At 41.2% G+C, this 21990-nt stretch overlaps 1 protein-coding gene, 1 long non-coding RNA gene, 3 other non-coding genes and 1 pseudogene across 5 annotated transcripts in view; 5 read left to right on the plus strand and 1 right to left on the minus strand.

The window, feature by feature from the left end:
• LOC121755480 (40S ribosomal protein S9-2) overlaps positions 1-21990 on the plus strand; it is a 458258-nt gene that overhangs the window by 130140 nt on the left and 306128 nt on the right. The gene's annotated exons all lie outside the window — the stretch shown is intronic.
• On the plus strand, positions 1523-1716 carry LOC121756589. The gene has a single exon (XR_006040973.1). It is a non-coding gene; the product is annotated as a U2 spliceosomal RNA (small nuclear RNA).
• Positions 3831-4024, plus strand: LOC121756590. Its single transcript, XR_006040974.1, has one exon. It is a non-coding gene; the product is annotated as a U2 spliceosomal RNA (small nuclear RNA).
• Positions 4723-4904, plus strand: LOC121756584 (annotated as a pseudogene).
• On the plus strand, positions 5610-5798 carry LOC121756604. The gene has a single exon (XR_006040987.1). It is a non-coding gene; the product is annotated as a U2 spliceosomal RNA (small nuclear RNA).
• Positions 20217-21876, minus strand: LOC121755486. The gene is made up of 3 exons (XR_006040756.1): positions 21742-21876; positions 20437-21660; positions 20217-20349 (listed from the first exon to the last, which is right to left on the minus strand). It is a non-coding gene; the product is annotated as an uncharacterized LOC121755486 (long non-coding RNA).

The raw sequence follows: 21990 nt of genomic DNA on the forward strand, positions 1-21990 counted from the left end.
AGAGCAATTTTCTATCCTTTCTCAAAGATGAGGGGGACGAAAATTATGATGTGAAAAAAAGTGTTAATTCTGTCTCCTTTATTCTCCTATTTATATTAAGTCACATATTGTGCCCAGTCAGGGATCTAAGGATGAATTTGGACATGGCCTCACCCAATTAGCTTTTCACTATTTAAATTGAACCCACAATTTAATACAAGCTTATATTGGAATATTACAAGCAGCCACTACAGAAGTAATATTGCGCTGCCTTTCTAAATCCGAAATTACAAGAATTCCGGGTTTTCTTTTAGTGTGTTACATTCATTTCCCGCGCTTAAGATAGAAACATCCATTAATTAAAAAAAAAAGGAATCAATGTCTGCTATGGACTTAATTAATTAACATATTTTAATCTCCAAGAGTGGACTTAGCAAGAAACTCTTATTTATTATTTATAGAGTAATCAAACTCCAACTAGCTAGGTTTCGAATAATAAAACCTTGTTACGAGCTCCTCTTGTGGATGTTATCAAACGAGACTCTCATCGCACACGATTCAACATAATAGCAATCCTAGCACCGCTAGATAATGATCACCACTACCCAATATACCTGGATCGTTGGGTGACGAAAAACCCGCACCTTTTGGTAAGTCAGAGTAGTAGATACTCAATATCGTATGCTCAATGCTAACGTACATTGATAAGAAATTAATTATCAAGACCTAGTCTTTCAGTAGATAGCATAAAGATTCGTCTTGCCTTTAGATCCAATTCAGTGCAATACCACACCAACGTCATCTTATTTCAATAAGGCTTAGAAATAATCGGACTGACATTGCAACCTTTCACGATAGGTAGTCTAGGCCTATCTAGGTTGTGAAATTCTTATTTTTCTTTGTTCAGAACTGACCGTGTTACCTTAAATTGGATGCGGTCCACAACCGGTCTACTAAAACAAAGACTTAGACTTTGTTACGTTCACTTATACATTTAAATATGCAATAAACATCCATTAAATGTAAAACCTAACAACATTATGATCAAAATAATCTGTTGCATTTACTTGGAAAATAATAATTAGAGTTTTACAGTATTCAATCACTCGAAAGGTGATTTCTAGTATACAAACCCTAATATATACTCCCTCCATCCTTAATAATTTGTTCCAATTTGACACGACACCGGTTTAAAAAATTAAATAGAAAGTGAGTTGAAAACGTTAGCGGCATGAGAGTCATAGTTTTATATATTAGTTTTATAATAAAATTTGAATGAAAATGAGTTTATGGAATGTGGTCCCATTACCAACAAATGTAAAACTGAAATGTGACAAATTTTTAAGGAGAGGCGAAAATAGAAACAAGTGACAAATTTCGAGGGAAGGGTGGGGTAATTCCTTTTATATTTAATGGAGCTACGTTAAAAGCATAATTCATATTCAAAACAACAAAATGTCGCATTATCCCACATCCAACACGAGAAAGAAAATTGCTTTTGAATCATAGTATAAAAAGAAGAGGTGGGTATATGTTGAAGCTCTTACCTTTCTCGGCCCTTTGGCTAAGATCAAGTGTAGTATCTGTTCTTATCAGTTTAATATCTGGTATGTGGGTCAATGGCTCACACGATATTAAATTTATTTTTCGAAGGTGAAGATCCATCAAAGTAGCTTGCTACTTGGGTCTTCTAGCGTCGTCCATGCGTTGCACTATTGCACGCACCCCGCCAATCCAAGTTCAATCTTTACTTGGGTATCTCAATTTATGGTACATAATATTTTTTATTTATTATTTTTTTAATGAGTTTCTCTTTTTAAATTGATTATAGTTCTAATTGATCTTGGGGATCTTTCTTTACATAATTATGTTTCACATATAAGTTTATAAATAATTTATATTTGCAATTTGGATTTTATAATTTTTAAGCATTTAGTTAATTCTAGATATAGACAAATCCCATTGTTAGTCACAATCACATGCTAATTAGAAGAATGTTTTTGCTATAGTTTTCTAGTTTATACTGAAGGGGTTGGCAGCGGAAGCGTGCGTTCTAACGAATCACATAATTCTGATCTATTTAGCAGATTATTTAGATAAATTCTAAACACGTTTTAGTACAAATAATCCCTAAAACATGCGTACTACGGAATTAGCCAATTTACCTCATTGATTCACTTAAGAATCGAATATGGCTTGCGTCTTCTCCACATGAAGATCTTGAGAACTCGACTTCAGATCTTCTGACTGGTGTCCCGGACTGTAGACTGATGTTTGTGTGGGCAAATCTCACTAGTGTACTAGGACTTAAATAATGAAGACAGAAATCTGCTCACAGAAGGAGAGCAATTTTCGATCCTTTCTCAAAGATGAGGGGGACGAAAATTATGATGTGAAAAAAAGTGTTAATTCTGTCTCATTTATTCTCCTATTTATATTAAGTCACATATTGGGCCCAGTCAGGGATCTAAGGATGAATTTGGACATGGCCTCACCCAATTAGCTTTTCACTAATTAAATTGAACCCACAATTTAATACAAGCTTATATTGTAATATTACAAGCAGCCACTACAGAAGTAATATTGCGCTGCCTTTCCAAATCCGAAATTACAAGTATTCCGGGTTTCCTTTTAGTGTGTTACATTCATTTCCCGCGCTTAAGATAGAAACATCCATTAATTAATCAATGTCTGCTATGGACTTAATTAATTAACATATTTTAATCTCCAAGAGTGGACTTAGCAAGAAACTCTTATTTATTATTTATAGAGTAATCAAACTCCAACTAGCTAGGTTTCGAATAATAAAACCTTGTTACGAGCTCCTCTTGTGGATGTTATCAAACGAGACTCTCATCGCACACGATTCAACATAATAGCAATCCTAGCACCGCTAGATAATGATCACCACTACCCAATATACCTGGATCGTTGGGTGACGAAAACCCGCACCTTTTGGTAAGTCAAAGTAGTAGATACTCAATATCGTATGCTCAATGCTAACGTACATTGATAAGAAATTAATTATCAAGACCTAGTCTTTCAGTAGATAGCATAAAGACTCGTCTTGCCTTTCGATCCAATTCAGTGCAATACCACACCAACGTCGTCTTATTTCAATAAGGCTTAGAAATAATCGGACTGACATTGCAACCTTTCACGATAGGTAGTCTAGGTCTATCTAGGTTGTGAAATTCTTATTTTTCTTTGTTCAGAACTGACTGTGTTACCTTAAATTGAATGCAGTCCACAACCGGTCTACTAAAACAAAGACTTAGACTTTGTTACGTTCACTTATACATTTAAATATGCAATAAACATCCATTAAATGTAAAACCTAACAACATTATGACAAAAATAATCTGTTGCATTTACTTGGAAAATAATAATTAGAGTTTTACAGTATTCAATCACTCGAAAGGTGATTTCTAGTATACAAACCCTAATATATACTCCCTCCATCCTTAATAATTTGTTCCAATTTAACACGACACCGGTTTTAAAAAATTAAATAGAAAGTGAGTTGAAAACTTTAGCGGCATGGGAGTCATAGTTTTATATATTAGTTTTATAATAAAATTTGAATGAAAATGAGTTTATGGAATGTGGTCCCATTACCAACAAATGTAAAACTGAAATGTGACAAATTTTTAAGGAGAGGCGAAAATAGAAAAAGTGACAAATTTCGAGGGAAGGGTGGGGTAATTCCTTTTATATTTAATGGAGCTACGTTAAAAGCATAATTCATATTCAAAACAACAAAATGTCGCATTATCCCACATCCAACACGAGAAAGAAAATTGCTTTTGAATCATAGTATAAAAAGAAGAGGTGGGTATATGTTGAAGCTCTTACCTTTCTCGGCCCTTTGGCTAAGATCAAGTGTAGTATCTGTTCTTATCAGTTTAATATCTGGTATGTGGGTCAATGGCTCACACGATATTAAATTTATTTTTCGAAGGTGAAGATCCATCAAAGTAGCTTGCTACTTGGGTCTTCTAGCGTCGTCCATGCGTTGCACTATTGCACGCACCCCGCCAATCCAAGTTCAATCTTTACTTGGGTATCTCAATTTATGGTACATAATATTATTTTATTTATTATTTTTTTAATGAGTTTCTCTTTTGAGTGTAATTTCGAAATTAATTATAGTTCTAATTGAACTTGGGGATCTTTCTTTACATAATTATGTTTCACATATAAGTTTAAAAATAATTTATATTTGCAATTTGGATTTTATAGTTTTTAAGCATTTTGTTAATTCTAGATATAGACAAATCTCATTGTTAGTCATAATCATATGCTAATTAGAAGAATGTTTTTGCTATAGTTTCCTAGTTTATACTCCCTCCATCCTTAATAATTTGTCACGATTTGACACGGCACCGGTTTTAAAAATTAAATAGAAAGTGAGTTGAAAAAGTTAGCGGCATGAGAGTCATACTTTTATATATTAGTTTTATAATAAAATTTGAATGAGAATGAGTTTATGGAATGTGGTCCCATTACCAACAAATATAAAACTGAAAGGTGACAAATTTTAAAGGACATGCGAAAATAGAAACAAGTGACGAATTTCAAGGGAAGGGTGTTGTAATTCCTTTTATATTTAATGATGCTACGTTAAAAGCATAATTCAGATTTAAAGCAACAAAATATCGCATTATCCCACATCCAACACGAGAAAGAAAAATGCTTTTGAATCATAGTATAAAAAGAAGAGGTGGGTAGATGTTGAAGCTCATACCTTTCTCGGCCTTTTGGCTAAGATCAAGTGTAGTATCTGTCCTTATCAGTTTAATATCTGATATGTGGGCCATTGGCTCACACGATATTAAATTTATTTTTTGAAGGTGAAGATCCATTATTGGGTCTTCTAGCGCCGCCCATGCGTTGCACTATTGCACGGGCCTGACGCACCCCGCCAATTCAAGTTCAATCTTTACTTGCGTATCTCAATTTCTGGTACATAATATTATTTTATTTATTATTTATTTAATGAGTTTCTCTTTTGAGTGTAATTTCGAAATTGATTATAGTTCTAATTGATCTTCGGGATCTCTCTTTACATAATTATGTTTCACATATAAGTTTATAAATAATTTATATTTGCAATTTGGATTTCATAATTTTTATGCATTTAGTTAATTCTAGATATAGACAAATCACATTGTTAGTCACAATCATATGCTAATTAGAAGAATGTTTTTGCTATAGTTTCCTAGTTTATACTCCCTCCATCCTTAATAATTTGTCACGATTTGACACGGCACCGGTTTTAAAAAATTAAATAGAAAGTGAGTTGAAAAAGTTAGCGGCATGTGAGTCATACTTTTATATATTAGTTTTATAATAAAATGTGAACGAGAATGAGTTTATGGAATGTGACCCATTACCAACGAATGTAAAACTGAAAGGTGACAAATTTTTAAGGAGAGGCGAAAATAGAAACAAGGAACAAATTTCGAGGGAAGGGTGGGGTAATTCCTTTTAAATTTAATAGAGCTACGTTAAAAGCATAATTCATATTCAAAACAACAAAATGTCGCATTATCCCTCATCCAACACGAGAAAGAAAATTGCTTTTGAATCATAGTATAAAAAGAAGAGGTGCGTATATGTTGAAGCTCATACCTTTCTCGACCTTTTGGCTAAGATCAAGTGTAGTATTCTTATCAGTTTAATATCTGATATGTGGGCCAATGGCTCACACGATATTAAACTTATTTTTCGAAGGTGAAGATCCATCAAAGTAGCATGCTACTTAGGTCTTCTAGCGTCGCTGATAAAGCTTCACTTTCAGGTGTCGTGTAAAGCAAGGATGTATCCTACTGATCAGGATAGAAACCCCAGCTAAGCCTGAACCTGGCTATCAAAGAAATTCCTCAACCCACTTCTACTGATTAGTATAGTGGTGGTAAGGGTCGAATCCCACAGAGATGAATGCGCTTTGGAAATTGTGGTGATATTCTGGATGGGTTGGTTAGCTACCACGCTTTGGGTTGAGATCCTATCTAGGCGGGAATTTAAGGTGGTACTCTACTGACTAGTAGGTGTGAAAATGATCGACGTGTGGCTGTGTATGTGAGAGTGGGGAACAAAGTGTTTCAGAGACATGTGGAAAGTATGTGGTTACTATAAAAGGATAAACGGAATATCAGAGAATAAGTGGTAGTTAGGTAACTAGACTGACAGATCTGTAGGGTACCAGCAGAAAAAGTAAGGATAAAACAAAAAGCAACTAAAAAGTAAAAGTGGTCCCAAACTTGGATGTGGATGTTTTCTTCTTCAACAAGCACGAACAAAATCAAACAAACTCAGATTCCATAGAGGAAATTACAGATTAACAACACCATAATTCAGATCCATAAATTAACTCACTAAAATTCAAAGATTAAACAAGCGAAATCGAGAACTACACATACTGGACGACATGCAAGGTGGCAGAATCACTTAAACTCAGATTTCGCACTTAATCACTTCAGAAATTAAATCTAAACAACAACTTAACTAACACTCACAGATCGAGCAACTCCAAATGAAATCATACTTTCAACCCTTAGAAATTACCGCAACAACTAGATCTAAGCTACCTAGGTAGAATGAAACAGATTCAAACAGAAAGAGATGCATAAAAACAACTTCATTGCATAAAACGTTTGGATCTAAACGAAGTACTTCAAAAGCTAACAAGTATTGAAATTGCAACAGATCCAATGTAAGGAAAACAAGTAAAGATTAACTAGAAAAGCAAATAAAGATTGTTTTGTCACTCCGGGTGAGGAAACTGCTTTAACTACGAAATGAACTGGCTGGAACGGTGGAAGGCGAATCTCCGGTGGACTTCTGGAAACTTCAGGTGATCATGGCTGTGGCGAGGAATGAGAAGATGTAGGACAATGCTGAAGGAAACTGATCTACCGAGAGAAAATATTCTAACTAAGAGTGGAGTGTCTTTTTCTTTCTCTCTCCAAGTGGCTTGCTTTTATAGGGAGGCCTGCCCTTGATTTTTAGGGTAGACCCTCTTAGTGAAATGACTCTTTTGCCCTTGTTTGTGGTTGATCTTTCTCAGCAATCCTTCTTCTCCATCTCGAGCCTTTTCTGACATGCATCCAGGTCAGTATTGCACCCTTCTGGCGCTCTTTTCACCTGAGTTTTCCGAAACTCTTCCATACTGACTAGAACCCTTTCCCTGCACACTTTAGCAACTTTTTTGCAGATATAATCCAATTACGCACGTTATACTGACCAGTAACCAAGACCTAGAATGCGACTTATCAAACTGCTCCCACTTACCACATGCTTATCCTCAAGTGCGAAGAACAAACAAAAAGAAATAAGTCGAATTCTAGCCTGGTTACACCCCTGACCGACTCTATCCTAAGCTAGACTCTAAACTTGAAGCAAATAAAACACATGAAAGACACATAAACACAAACACACGAAACACTGAAACACATTGATTGGGCTATATTTTCAACCATCTCTCCCCTCGGGATCAAGTGCAATCCGGCCTTAGACAGCCTTGAACTTCTGCCGCCCCCCCTTTCCTTCCCAGTCAGTATATCTGCTCGTCAAGATCACCCAAACTCGCGGCCAAACACCGGATTCGCTCAGTCACTCATTCCTCACCGGGGATGTTAGGACTGTTTTCTCTCAATATGCTGAACCACGGATACTTCGGACTCAGATTTCACGTGCAGCTCCTGAAGGGCTTAAGGCTTGTACGGGGTTATTGGGTTGTAGCGTTTGGGGTGGATGTTCCTAAGGCTCTAAGGTTCAAAACTACTACTTTATTTTGATGTGGGAGAACTGTGTGCATTTGAGCTTTTGGCTGTTACTTTTCTTTGGCTGGACATTTTCTGATATTGATCTCCAACTGGTCAGTAGCGTCTTGTGGCTTCGCTACCTTTATTCCTTCTTATTTCTTTTGTGCTAAAGTATTTTCGACCATTTTCTTCAACATTCTTAATGTGGCTTCGCTACCCTTATTCCTATTTATTTTTTTGGGACCTGGAATTCTTCCTGGTCGTTTTTCTCCTTGCCTCTTGTTTTCTTTCTCCAGTTGTTTTTCTTCTTGTATGTCCTTCTGGCCAGTTGCCTTCTTACCTTATGCTTCGCACACACACTGTCCCAGCGGCTAGGGGATATATATGGGTGTAGATATGGCTAGAAAAAAAAGGGTTCTAAGGGTGGTTTTTTTTTGGGGGGGGGGGGGTTTCCTACTGCATTCGCTACACGCGGTCACCTTACCCTAGGCATCATGTGGCAGCCGCTCTTTTCTATTCTAGTTTGGTGGAAAGTGGTTCCACTAGGCTTATAACTCACCTTGTAAGAGGGCTTTTATGTTTGGCTCTAAGGATGAGTTTTTCTCTCATACTTGCATCATCTACACTGACTAGGAGATACTAAGAGGGGTGGTTTCCATTGTCCAGCATGTCTTATCTCCCTCAATTCCCCTCACCGCCAGCCCAATTAACACGTATAAAAAAAACTTGACCTAGACAAACACTGACACGTACAGTTAACACATATCACACATATATACATGCCATACTGGCCATTGTATCCCCCCTCCCACTTCATAAGTGTCTGCCCTCGGATACGGCTGTGAAGTGGAAAATTGGAATGGCTAGTATGACCGACATACAGGCACACCAAAACATGAACAACACATGCTTATGCTAAAAACTTCTCACACTTAGACTATGCAATAGGCTAAGTGGGAGAGTTTTAAACCTAAACAGAGTTCAACAAAAACAAACACAAATATACATAAACTCCTCACACTTAGGCTACGCAGTAGGCTAAGTGTGAGTTAACATGTACACGAAAAGAAAACAACATAAACATATGCACCAAAGTAACAAACCCTTTACTTCTCACACTTAGACTATTGAATAGGCTAAGTATTATGAATGGGGTTTGCACATATACTACACAAATTTACTCTACCTAAAAAACAACAGAACACAAATAAAATAAGAAAAACGAAACTGAAAAGAAAAAGAAAACTAGCTGGTCAGTGGGGTGGTCACATGTTTCTCCTGCTCCTCCGCGGGGCAGGACTGGGTGCAGGTGGTTCTTCTGGTTCCTCTTCCTCGGTATTGGATTGGTTTTCCTCAGATTCTGCCAGTTCCTTGTCACCTTCCTCTTCTGTCTTCTCCTTCTCTCTCGGTTATCTGCGGTTCATTATTCCGGCCTCCATGGCCACTCGTACCATCTCCTCGAACTATCTTTCCTGTCGCTAACTCCTTCAAAATAATTTCCATCACATTTTTCAGGCGAGTCAACTCCACCCTCCTCTGCTAGCTCGGCCACTGCCATCTCCAAATTCTCCTGCCTCTGCGCTTGAGCGTGCGTGCTCTGGCTGGCTGCAACTCTTCCAGCCGGGATAGCCTCCTCACCCATCGCGTAAAAATGCGGGGCACCTTCCCTGATATAGACAGTGTTCGTGCGGACGAAAAAGGGCGTATCAAACGGGCCAGGAGGGTCTACCATGATTAGGGGAGATAAGCCTTCGGCCTCCGAGAGAGTGATGTTGTTCCTTACTAATGCTCCCAAGATATGGCAGATGGAGAGATTTCTCGCGGGATGGGTGGCAATGAGATGGCACTGATAAGCTGTCTAGAAACCCAGATGTACTTTCTTCCCGCGCTTGGCGCACCAAAGGAGGTAAAGTTCTGTCATCGATGTCCGAACGGCTGAATTTGACTGCCCCAACAAGTTGAAGTCTAAGTAGAATTGTACCAGACGCAAGATCGGGTTGTTGAAGTGAATGGAGCGGGATATAGTAGATGAAAACTGTCCCGAAGCCGGGTGAGTTAATTCCTCCCATGCCTCCTGGGGTTCAAAGTCGACGTGCCTGCGGAGAATTCCCCGTTCTCTGTTCCTCCACTCTGGCCCTATGGCTTCCTCTAAACTACACATCCCCAATCTGACTGTCCATTTAATCAAGCTCATGTTCACTTCCCTACCAAATACCCTAAAGGTTATGGACTCTTCATCCAAGTCCGTGGTGACCCTAAATCTGAAGGTAGTGAAAAACTCCTTCGCCAACCTTATAGGTATACTCGGATCCTTGTTCTCTAACAGCCAATCAAAGCCCAAAGCACGCAAATGCAACAAGAAAGGCTGACGGACATTTAATTCATCAAGGGAAGGGAATAAAGCCCCTTCCCGCCCTTGAATTGCTTGTTGCTGTCGTCCTTGTCATCAAATGCATCCTAAAGTTTTTTCATGCTGAAGTGCTTCATGTGCGCAATTAGCTCGTCAGTGAGCTCCACCTTCCAACGCCGGTACTTCAATCTCTCCACCGGAGGATGTATTAGCTCCCAATGGTTGTGTTGAAGCTGCTGTTCACCATACTCTTCATCTTCTAGGGAGATGTCGCTGTCGGATCCCGACTCTTCACCAGCCATATATTCACTGTTTCTCGGCTCCCTTCGGCGCGGTGGGGCTCTCTGGTCTGGTTCCATGATGAAGACACCGGTGTTGACCGTGCGTTGCTTCTTGCTGCTTGGCTTTTTTTTTCTCAGGGGCTTTCCTTTTCCTTTTTCTCTCTTCTTGGTATCTGTCCTCATCTTTGTCTTCCTCTCCTTCCGATTTCTTCTCTGCTTGTGTTGAAGGCTTGTCCTTGGCAGTAGGAAGGGTCTCCACACGGATATGGGTACTGTCATCTCTTGGTTCGTCGTGACCTACTGACTCAGATGCGAGGTCCAGACCCTCAGCCATCTCAACAGTCTTCTCTCCTTGGTCACTCGGCGTTGGTGAGACCACTTCAATTTCCTTCGGAGCATCCTCCAGGTTAGTAGCTGGTGAGGACTCCTCCCCAGGTTTTGTAGGAGTAGTCATGTCCTCTTCACTTAAAACCTCCACTAGATCTGTTGTTGTGTTTGCCTTCGCCTTGCTAGATGCCCATTTCCCTAGGCATCTTTGCGATACCCTCTTCGGCTTCGGCCGTTCTACCCTTGGATCGCTCTTCAACACCAATTTCCTTTTAACTGGTACCTCTGTTCTTGCTTCTGTCTCCTCCTTCTAAATGTGCGCATCACTCTCCTCTGCTTCTGGCTGGGGAGTCACTGACTCTGGCTCATCTTCTCTGGTCTGCCCTTCTTCCGCCTCGTCTACTGGCTGATTGGATAGGCCTTCTGAGTCGTTCTCTGCACCGGCTTCTTCACCCTGTCCTATTGCCCTTGATGCGAGGTCCAGACCCTCAACCATCATGGCAGTGCCATCTTCCATCCGGTTTACCTCATCCAAAAGAGCCTCAAATTCTTCATCAGTCATGAGGCCTTGCTTTCTGGCCATTTCATTCAAATCTATCTCTTTCCTCGCCATTTCTTGAGGAATGGGCTCCACTGCCGGCGTTCTCTCTGGTTCATCTTCTCCCTCCTGGCTTTTCTGCTCCTCGCTCCTTTTTTCCTTCACCATCCCCTGGATCAGAGTCGTAATAGGCGGAAAGGGGGTCAACATCCATTGGTTCGGTTTCTTAGCGAGTCGGGGAGGGTTTCAAGGGTTCCGATGGTGCGGTCGTCAAGGGAGATTCCCTTTCTGGTGGAGTTGTTGAAGAAGTCGGAATGGAAGTGGGTGGTTATACTGTGGGTTGCACAATCGGTTCTGATGCAGGTACTACCGGGGTTTCTCCGTGAAGGGGTTGGCAGCGGAAGCGTGCATGAAATCCGATCACATAAAATTGATCTATTTAGCAGATTATTTAGACAAATTCTATTCGCGTATTTATCACATGTATCATGCTCATAACTTGAATTAAAACATGCTTTAGCATATAAAAACCCTAAAACATGCTCATTACGGAATTAGCCAATTTACCTCGTTGATTCAATCAAGAATCGATGATGGCTTGCTCCGTGTCCATGTGAAGATCTTCAGTACTCAACCTCTGATCTTCTGACTGGTTTCCCGGACTGTATACTGATATTTGTGTGGGCAAATTTCACCAGAATACTAGGACTCGAATAACGAAGACAGAACTCAGCTCACGGAGAGAGCAATTTTCGAATTCTCTCTCTTTCTAGAGGGGGACGAAAATTCTTGCTCCAATAATTATATTTTCTGTCTCCTTTATTCTCCTATTTATATTAAGTCAAATATTGGGCCAAGTCAGAGATCTAAGGAAGAATTAGGACATGGCCTCACCCAATTAGCTTTTTACTAATAAAATTGAACCCACAATTTAATATAAGCTTATATGGGAATATTACAAGCAACCACTACAGAAATAATATTGCACTGTCTTTCCAAATCCGAAATTACAAGTATTTCGGGTTTCCTTTTATTTGCTTAATTCATTTCCCGCGCTTAAGATAGAAACATCCATTAATTAATTAATGTCTGCTATGGACTTAATTAATTAACATATTTTATTCTCCAAGAGTGGACTTAGCAAGAAACTCTTATTTATTATTCATAGAGTAATTAAACTCCAACCAGCTAGGTTCTGAATAATAAAACCTCGTTTCGAGCTCCTCTTGTGGATGTTATCAAACGAGACTCTCCTCGCGCACGATTCAACATAATAGCAATCCCAGCACCACTAGATAATGATCACCACTACCCAATATACCTGGATTGTTGGGTGACGAAAAACCCGCACCTTTGGTAAGTCAAAGTAGTAGATACTCAATATCGTACACCTCATATGGAGACAAATATAGTTAATATGTACAGCAAGGGAATGCAGGCAGTAAAGCACTAAATTCAGTTATGATATCAGAGCACAGTCAGGAGTCATAGGCTCATCCATATCACGAGTACATCCCTGCGAGTCTGCAGAGGGAACAACCACTACCATGAAACACTAGAATCAGTTACAAAAGAGGCCAAGGGAACAGGGTAAGTGCTCTGCAGAGCTGCAAGAGAGCAGCCAGCTGCCCAGCCTGTAAACCTCTTTTTCAGCAAAGTACATCAGCCATTGTGCAGCTTTCAGTTACAAGCTGGGCATAAATATGCCAATTCCCCTCGGTTCCACTCTCCATCCCACCACAAATTACTCGCTTAGTGGAGCAGCAAGTGGAGGAGTGAGGGAGAACAAGGCCAGAAGTGAGAAATAGCAGCACAAGTTTAGTGAAGGTAACCTCAATCCCCTTCAAACTCAGTTAACCAAGTTATAGCATCATGTAGACATCAAGCATGCTAGAAAAACCCCATAGTTCCGAAACATAAGCATGATAGGAAATAGCCAACGAGATGATACCACAGTTTAGCCTCCTCGCACTACATGCTTCGATGGATATAAGAGTAAGCACCCCATCGAGCTTCCAACCGACAATCTCTAATCAAAGAACCACCACCTACGACTCTAAATAGAAACATTAAATAAAGTTAAGAAGAAAAGACATAGCTTCGTCAGCGGAACACCGAGCTTTGCTTGACGGCGCCCGGAGCAGGGACCTCACGGTTTGACGGCGAGCGAAGTTCCCTCTGCAACAGACGACGGCGAGCGAAGCTCCCTTCGGAGGAAGAAACGAAAACGCCGGCCGGAGTGCGGGCTGTCCCGACGCGACGGATACACCAGTCGCGGCGTCGGCTAAGGACGGAGGTGACACCGGCTCCACGCTGGTAGGCCGTACCCAGCACGAGACGACGAGAAAAAGGCGTCGACGGTGAGTTCACAGAACTCCAACGACGGCGACGAGTTCTCCACCTACCTAGGGTTTCCAAAATTTAGATCCCTAATTGTCGAGAAGGAGACGGGGGATATAGGAAATTCAAAGGGGTAGAGAAGAGACCACGACGGCGACGGCGAACGCCCCCAAGAGACGCGACGAGGGCAGCGGTGTCGTGGATTCAACGAGGTGGAAGAAAAGAGACAAGAAGAAAGACATTAGGAATTTTTCACAAATTAAGGAAGAGAGACAGAGAGGTCTCGACGGTCGGAGCATAAAATCGGGCCATACCCATTTAAATTGAGATGTGGGCCTTTGTTTGAGGAATTGAAATCCCTTTTGAGCCATAGTTATTAAATTTCAGTTGGGCCTCATCAGTAAAAAAAGAGAGAAGAGAAAGGCTGGGCCGAAATTGCTTAAGCAATAAATATTCTGGGCCGAAAATTTAATAGTCTGAGCCGGGATAATTGATTCCTAAACTTGGCCTGAGAATTTATTTCTTGGACTAATATTTTAGTGGGAGCTATTTTCTTAATTTAGTTCAAATGTATAAGGGGATTTAATTCCTAAGCCGCGGAAGAAGAGAAATATTAAACTGTGTGGGATAGCTTTACGAAAAAATAATTAAAGCTGACTTTAATAGTCACAGAAAGTATTTTTTTTAAATACTTAAGACAATGCGGGAAATGTTAATACCCGAACAATTCGGCCAGTTCCAAGTAAATTAAATCGCCGTTTTAATTAAAGAAATTAGATCTCTAAGTTTTAGAAAGGAAAGAGACAAAATAAAGGAGCACACGCTTAGGCATGCATTCATGCAAGATGAATAATTATTTAAAGCCTAATTCGAGTATATGAACTTTGTAAAGGAACGTCGTCGCTCGACGAGTAATCACAGGACAAGGAAAACACCCGTTTTGCAAGAGTTTAAGCAAATCGAGGTGGGCTTTCTCTTCCTTCTTTTAAAGCGTGTTTTATGTGAAAACATGATTATTTGAATGAGTTGTCATGACATGTTTTGTTTTATGATTGCCTATCTGCTGGCTATGCCAACCCAGTTAAATCGAATTCGGGTCCCAGTAGGTCAGTAAATCCTACTCGGACTAGTGTACACATACGGATCGTGAGCTAGCGTCAGGTTGGCCGGCCCAGTGATCGTGGAATGTGGCCACATTCCCGATTCACGCAGTTAAGATATGGTATATCATCAGAAGTTTAAAAGACTGCAGTCTATTTTTCAGAAAGAAATAACAGTTTTAGTGACCGGGACTTATTTTCAGAAAAACCCCGTGTTCACTCAGCTTGGCTGACAACTAAAAGAAAACAGTTTTCGGCATAAGTCCACTGAGTATATCAAGTACTCAGCCCTGCATATTGTTTTTCCTTAATGTGCCGGTTGATCGTTGTCAATGCTGAGGAGGTGTTGGGACAGAAGGCTAAATAAGTAGGAAGATAGCTGGTGTAGTATGTCTTCATACATATTACATCTGTCTTGGTACTCTTCCGTTGCGCAAATTTAGAACTTGCTTTTAGCAAAGACAATTGTTCCATATCTACTCTGATTCAGTATGATTTGTACCCTCAACACATTTCAGACAATGTTTCTTTTGATTTAAGCATCTTGATGAGTTGAGACAGTTTCAGTAAGTTTTAGTCGCGATATAGCTACACTTTCTTTGACTAGGGAGATGTGGTCGTGACATATTTCAATAAGGCTTAGAAATAATCGGACTAACATTGCAACCTTTCACGATAGGTAGTCCGGTCACATACCTTAAATTCTACAGTTGTTCATATCTATGACCTTCAGAATAAGCTATTCTTCAGACATCGTCTATTGAGACTTCTGATTGACTCACATTTTGCAAGTAGTACGCCAGTTTCATTCTTTCACGAAAGCGGTGACCCAGTTTCAGTTCCCAAATTTGGGATACTTTTATGTTTCAAGTATCGTTATTTGTTGTTGTCTCCTTTGAGCCACAATATAGGGGATCCATATCCCGATTTCTTGGACTCGTGCAAGGAAATTTCATTCTTATGATATTTACAGTTCTGACCCCCAGAATGGTCGCGCCTTTTAAATATTTTCTCAGCGCATTTCATATTATGTTGGAACTCTTGTTCACCTCCCTATTTTGAAACTGTATTGTAGCAATATTTTCCCTACAGATGTGAAATTATTCTATCTCAGTTCCAGTACATGCATTATTCCTAGTCTCAGAATTTTTCTGCAGTTTGAAGTTAAGGCAAGCATATTGCACTTTTCCCTAACGAGCTTGGCCTAGCTGATATTTCTGAATAGTTCATTTTAGTGTATCGCCTTAATGAATCTATGAAATCATTGATGTGATTTTGTTATTCCATATCAAGATGCCTTTGAAGCATGATCAATGTTCCTTCATTGCAATCGCCTACGTTTCTAAATTTTTCGCGGTTGATCATTTTATGCGGTGACATGTTTGAACCACTATCCTTGATGCTCAGATCCTTTCAATTTGATTGGACAATTGTACTGTCCTATTTGGCAGCTTACTATGGAAATTACAGTTAGTTCATTTCCATCCAGTTTTCATGACCTATCTCATGATTATTTCTAGCTCTCATCAAGGGTGAGCCTCAACTTCTATGAGTTCATTTGAAACCAGTTGAGCTCGTAGTTCTTTGAATGGACAAGATAAGCTCCATTGAACTTAGTACTTGCCTTCAAGGTCGAATATCGATGAAAATTCATATGAGTTGAACAAGAGATATTATTCTTGTCCAATTGGGTATTTGGGAGCCCTTCAGATTTTCAGTCATACTTCTTCTGTGTGATATCAGTTCCTATCCAAGTTAAGACTATTAGATTAATCATCGAGTTATTGATACGAAACTATAATGAAAGGCATAGTCTCAGTTTCTTTCAGATACGCATGATAAACACGTCTCCATGGAGACGCGTGCAAAAAAGGATGCACCAACCAGAAGCGTCGCATGACCGATAGCACAAAGCGTTAAATGTTTCGCATCTACGTACCGCTTGTAACAAGCTGATGGAAGATCGAACATAATGTTATATAGAGAAGTAACTAGCCTTGAGGAGAGGAATATCAAGGAATATACATGGATTAAATGGCGTCCGAAGACGTAAAAGACCTGTATGACAGTTTGATCGATTGAAATGCTTATTCCAAGTAGGATAAGTAAGCCACCGGAACAAAGACTCAATCATGGGTATGTAATGAAAGCCATAGAGAAAGTGCAAGTACTTTCGTAGCTTATGTTTGACGAAGCAAATCCCATCAACAAGAGGGATTCGTCTAAGAGGTGGCCAGGAAAAGCTAAAACTGGAAAGACATTCTGGAAAGAGGAAAGCTTGGTAGCATCGCTACCCTCACCATCCCTACTGTGAAAGGAAGAGCCGAAATTCTCCTTTAAAGAGTTATCACAGAAGAACCGATTTAGAGCCCTATAATACAGAGCAAGGGCAAACGTTAGCAGTAAAACGCGAAGAAGTATTCTACGATATGCCACACCTCAGTTAAGCGGCTTAGAAAAGAGCTGTCGATAGAGTTTTGTGTTAATCTAGACACGAGATCTAGACCACGTTGCAAAGTCGTGCTAGATTATCTCACCACGAATCGCTTAGTCGAACCAAAAGGGCATGGAGACAGTAGCGTTAGGAGAAAGAAGCCAACACCTCCACATGCACCGGTCCAGTATTCAAGGATTAACGCGAGTAGAACAAAGTTTGTGCTAGATCATGACGAAAGAGTCGCGGTAGGCACAAAAGCACCTTGGAAGTGGTGAAAGTAGACTACCTCAACTAAGCGAGAGGTTACGAGGTCAATATGCAAGCTCAATGACTACGATTACGATCGATGCAAGCATTTGAGAACTCAATATCTGACGATGAAACCTAAGATTAGAAATGGCTTCATCAGCCAGACGAAATGAAATGTCTAATGGACGACTTGAATCAGTCATATTATCTCAGTCACCAGATAGAATGACTCTTAAGGAACAAACAGAACTTAAGACCCAGTTACAAGAATAAGTAGACCTGGGTTCATCCGACCCAGTGTATCGCTTTTGGGCGCACCAGTACTCTTCGTGAAGAAGAAGGATGGAACTTTGCGAATGTGTGTCGACTAACGAGAGCTGAACAAGTTAACCCTCAAGAACAAGTAGCTTTACCAAGAATCGGCGACCTCTTCGACCAGCTGCGAGGAGGTGGTGTATTCTCGAGGATGCACTTGAGGACTACCTTAGAAACGTTAAGAGCCGAGAAACTCTATGCTAAGTTCAGCAAGTGTGAGTTCTGGCTTAACGAAGTGAATTTCGTTGGACACATAGTGACAGCAGAAGGGATCCGAGTAGACCCCGCTAAAGTTGAAGCCTTGCAACGTTGCAGTCACCAGCGACGCCCAATGAAATTCAGAGTTTCCTAGGACTGGCAGGATACTACCGAAGGTTCATTGAGGGATTTTCTAAAATGGCGATGCCGATGACTCAACAGCTCAAGAAGGGAGTTAAAGTCAATTGGACCCCAGAATGCGAAGCAAGTTTCCAGTTGCTGAAGGAAAAGTTGACCACAACGCCAGTTCTAGCCGTGCCAGAAGTGGGAGTCGACTATGTGGTGTATACAGATGCATCGAAGGTCAGACTCGGGTGCGTGCTGATGCAGAAGGGCAAGGTGATAGCATATGCGTCACGCCAGTTGAGGCCGCACGAGTTGAACTACCCGACGCACGATCTGGAATTAGCAGCAGTGGTACATGCTTTGAAGATTTGGAGACATCACCTCTATGGAGTCCGGTGTGAGATCTTCACAGATCATAAGAGTCTCAAATACTTCTTTGAGCAGAAGGACCTGGATATGAGACAGCGCATATGGCTAGAACTAGTCAAAGACTACTGCTGTGGTATAAATTACCACCCAGGCAAAGCCAATGTGGTAGCAGATGCCTTGAGCAGAAAGACTGCTCCTCAAGTGGCTACTTTCCTCACACAAGAGGAAGAGCTTATCCGGGAATTCGCCAAGATGCGACTGGAAATAGTAATAGCCCCGGAGACAGTGGACAACACAATTTCCACCTTGGTCATAGAACCAGATTTAAGAGCCAGAATCATTGACGCCCAGAGATACGATGAAGCCCTAGAAAAGGTTCGTCTCAGAGTGAGGACCGAAAATGGAGATGGTTACCGCGAAGAGGCTGATAATGCTCTCGCTTTCAAAGGAAGATTATGCGTACCCAACGAGGAGGCACTTAGGAACGAGATCATGAGTGAAGCTCATGAGACACCCTACACTGCCCATCCTGGAAGTACGAAGATGTATCAAGACTTGAAGAAGCAATTTTTGGTGGGATGGCATGAAGAGAAGCATAGCATCATTTGTACAGAGATGCCTGGCTTGCCAGCAAGTGAAGGCTTTGCATCAACGACCCTATGGGAAGTTGCAGCCTCTCGAGATTCCAGAATGGAAATGGGGGCATATAGCAATGGATATTGTGACCGGATTGCCAAAATCACAGCGAGGAAACACTGCCATCTGGGTGATTATAGACCGCCTCACCAAAAGTGCTCACTTCATACCAATTCGTATCACATACGGATCAGACAAGTTGGCACGGATTTATGTGCAAGAGATCGTACGCTTGCATGGTATACCAGTGACGATCACCTCAGATCGAGATTCAAAATTTACTTCTAGATTTTGGATAAGCCTACAGCGAGAGTTAGGCACTCAGCTGAATATCAGCACAACATTCCATCCACAGACGGACTGACAGTCTGAAAGGACGATTCAGACATTAGAAGATATGTTAAGAGCCTTAGTGCTCGACCGTGGAGTAAGCTGAGAGACAGTACTCCCACTTATAGAGTTTGCTTACAACAACAGTTACCAGACAACTATTGATATGGCCCCTTATGAGGCACTCTATGGGAAAAAGTGTAGATCACCACTTTACTGGGAAGAAGTTGGTGAGAGAAGGATTCTCGGACCAGACTCGGTAGAGGAAATGATAGAAATTGTCCGACATATCCGAGGAAGAATCAAAGAAGCTCAAGATAGACAGAAGTCATATGCAGATGCTCGCAGAACGGATTTACAGTTCAAAGCAGGGGACAAGGTCTTTCTGAAAGTATCCCCATCGAAAGGGATAACCACATTTGGCGTCAAGGGCAAGCTGAAACCGCGTTTTATCGGACCTTACGAGATCCTAGAAACAGTCGGCCCTGTGGCGTACAGATCAGCACTCCCGCCATGTTTCGGGAATGTTTACAATGTGTTTCATGTATCACAGTTGAGGAAGTATGTATTTAACCCCAAGCACATAGTACACCAAGAAGAAAGAGAAGTATCCACAGCTTTTTGCCTAACCGAGACAAAATTTTGGGACGAAATTTTTGTTAAGAGGGGTAGAATGTAATAGCCGAGACTTAGATTCTCGAGAATCATGAAATAAAATACTAGAATTTTATTAAGGAATGAATGAGTTTTTTTTATTAAGAGTATAAGTACAAATTTCAGAAATTCAAAGCTGATGAATTACAAATACTAGAAAGGAATATACATCAACCATCGTCAAGCTTTCCGTTCATACGGTAAAGAAAGTGTAAACTAACTATACTATACAACTCGCGACCCTAGCGACTTTGTCAGCCTTCTTCAATAGGTCGTCTCGGCCCAGAAATTCAGATGAACACGAGAGGGCGAGACCACAAGAGAGGGCAGCTCGGTGGCCAACCTCGGTTCCTGCCAGAAACCATGAAAAAGAAATATAAATGCATGAAATAGAATGCAAACTAACAATAAGTATTGAAAGGGAAAGAGTGACAGTACCTTTTATTTAAGTGAGGAAGAGATGGGCCAAGAAAGGCAAGATCAGCAAACGAATTCCTTCCTTCCAGCTGCAACACTGCAAGGCTGCAGATGACAGCCGTACCATGCTGTCTAGACCTACTATGGTCGAGGAAAACAGCCACTAAATGCCATCCCCTGTGTGCACCTGCCATAAACCAACAGAAGCAATAAATAAACCTAGTACTACACCTCATATGGAGACAAATACAGTTAAGATGTACAGCAAGGGAATGCAGGCACTAAAGCACTAAATTCAGTTATGATATCAGAGCACAGCCAGGAGTCATAGGCTCATCCATATCACGAGTACATCCCTGCGAGTCTGTAGAGGGAACAGCCACTACCATGAAACACCAGAATCAGTTACAAAAGAGGCCAAGGGAACAGGGTAAGTGCTCTGCAGAGCTGCAAGAGAGCAGCCAGCTGCCCAGCCTGTAAACCTCTTTTTCAGCAAAGTACATCAGCCATTGTGCAGCTTTCAGTTACAAGCTGGGCATAAATATGCCAATTCCCCTCGGTTCCACCCTCCATCCCACCACAAATTACTCGCTTAGTGGAGCAGCAAGTGGAGGAGTGAGGGAGAACAAGGCCAGAAGTGAGAAATAGCAGCACAAGTTCAGTGAAGGTAACCTCAATCCCCTTCAAACTCAGTTAACCAAGTTATAGCATCATGTAGACATCAAGCATGCTAGAAAAACCCCATAGTTCCCAAACTTAAGCATGATAGGAAATAGCCAACGAGATGATACCACAGTTTAGCCTCCTCACACTACATGCTTCGATGGATATAAGAGTAAGCACCCCATCGAGCTTCCAACCGACAATCTCTAATCAAAGAACCACTACCTACGACTCTAAATAGAAACATTAAATAAAGTTAAGAAGAAAAGACTTAGCTTCGTCAGCGGAACACCGAGCTTTGCTTGACGGCACCCGGAGCAGGGACCTCACGGTTCGACGGCGAGCGAAGTTCCCTCTGCAACAGACGACGGCGAGCGAAGCTCCCTCCGGAGGAAGAAACGAAAACACTGGCCGGAGTGCGGGCTGTCCCGACGCGACGGATACACCAGTCGCGGCGTCGGCTAGGGACGGAGGCGACACCGGCTCCACGCTGGTAGGCCGTACCCAGCAAGAGACGACGAGGAAAAGGCGTCGACGGCGAGTTCACCGAACTCCAACGACGGCGACGAGTTCTCCACCTACCTAGGGTTTCCAAAATTTAGATCCCTAATTATCGAGAAGGAGACGTGGGATATAGGAAATTCAAAGGGGTAGAGAAGAGACCACGACGGCGACGGCGAACTCCCCCAGAAGACGCGACGAGGGCAGCGGTGTCGTGGATTCAACGAGGTGGAAGAAAAGAGACAAGAAGAAAGAGATTGGGAAATTTTCTCAAATTAAGGAAGAGAGACAGAGAGGTCTCGACGGTGGGAGTATAAAATTGGGCCATACCCATTTAAATTGAGATGTGGGCCTTTGTTTGAGGAATTTAAATCCCTTTTGGGCCATAGTAATTAAATTTCAGTTGGGCCT

Source organism: Salvia splendens, chromosome 11, assembly GCF_004379255.2.
Source record: "Salvia splendens isolate huo1 chromosome 11, SspV2, whole genome shotgun sequence".
NCBI classification, from domain to species: domain Eukaryota; kingdom Viridiplantae; phylum Streptophyta; class Magnoliopsida; order Lamiales; family Lamiaceae; genus Salvia; species Salvia splendens.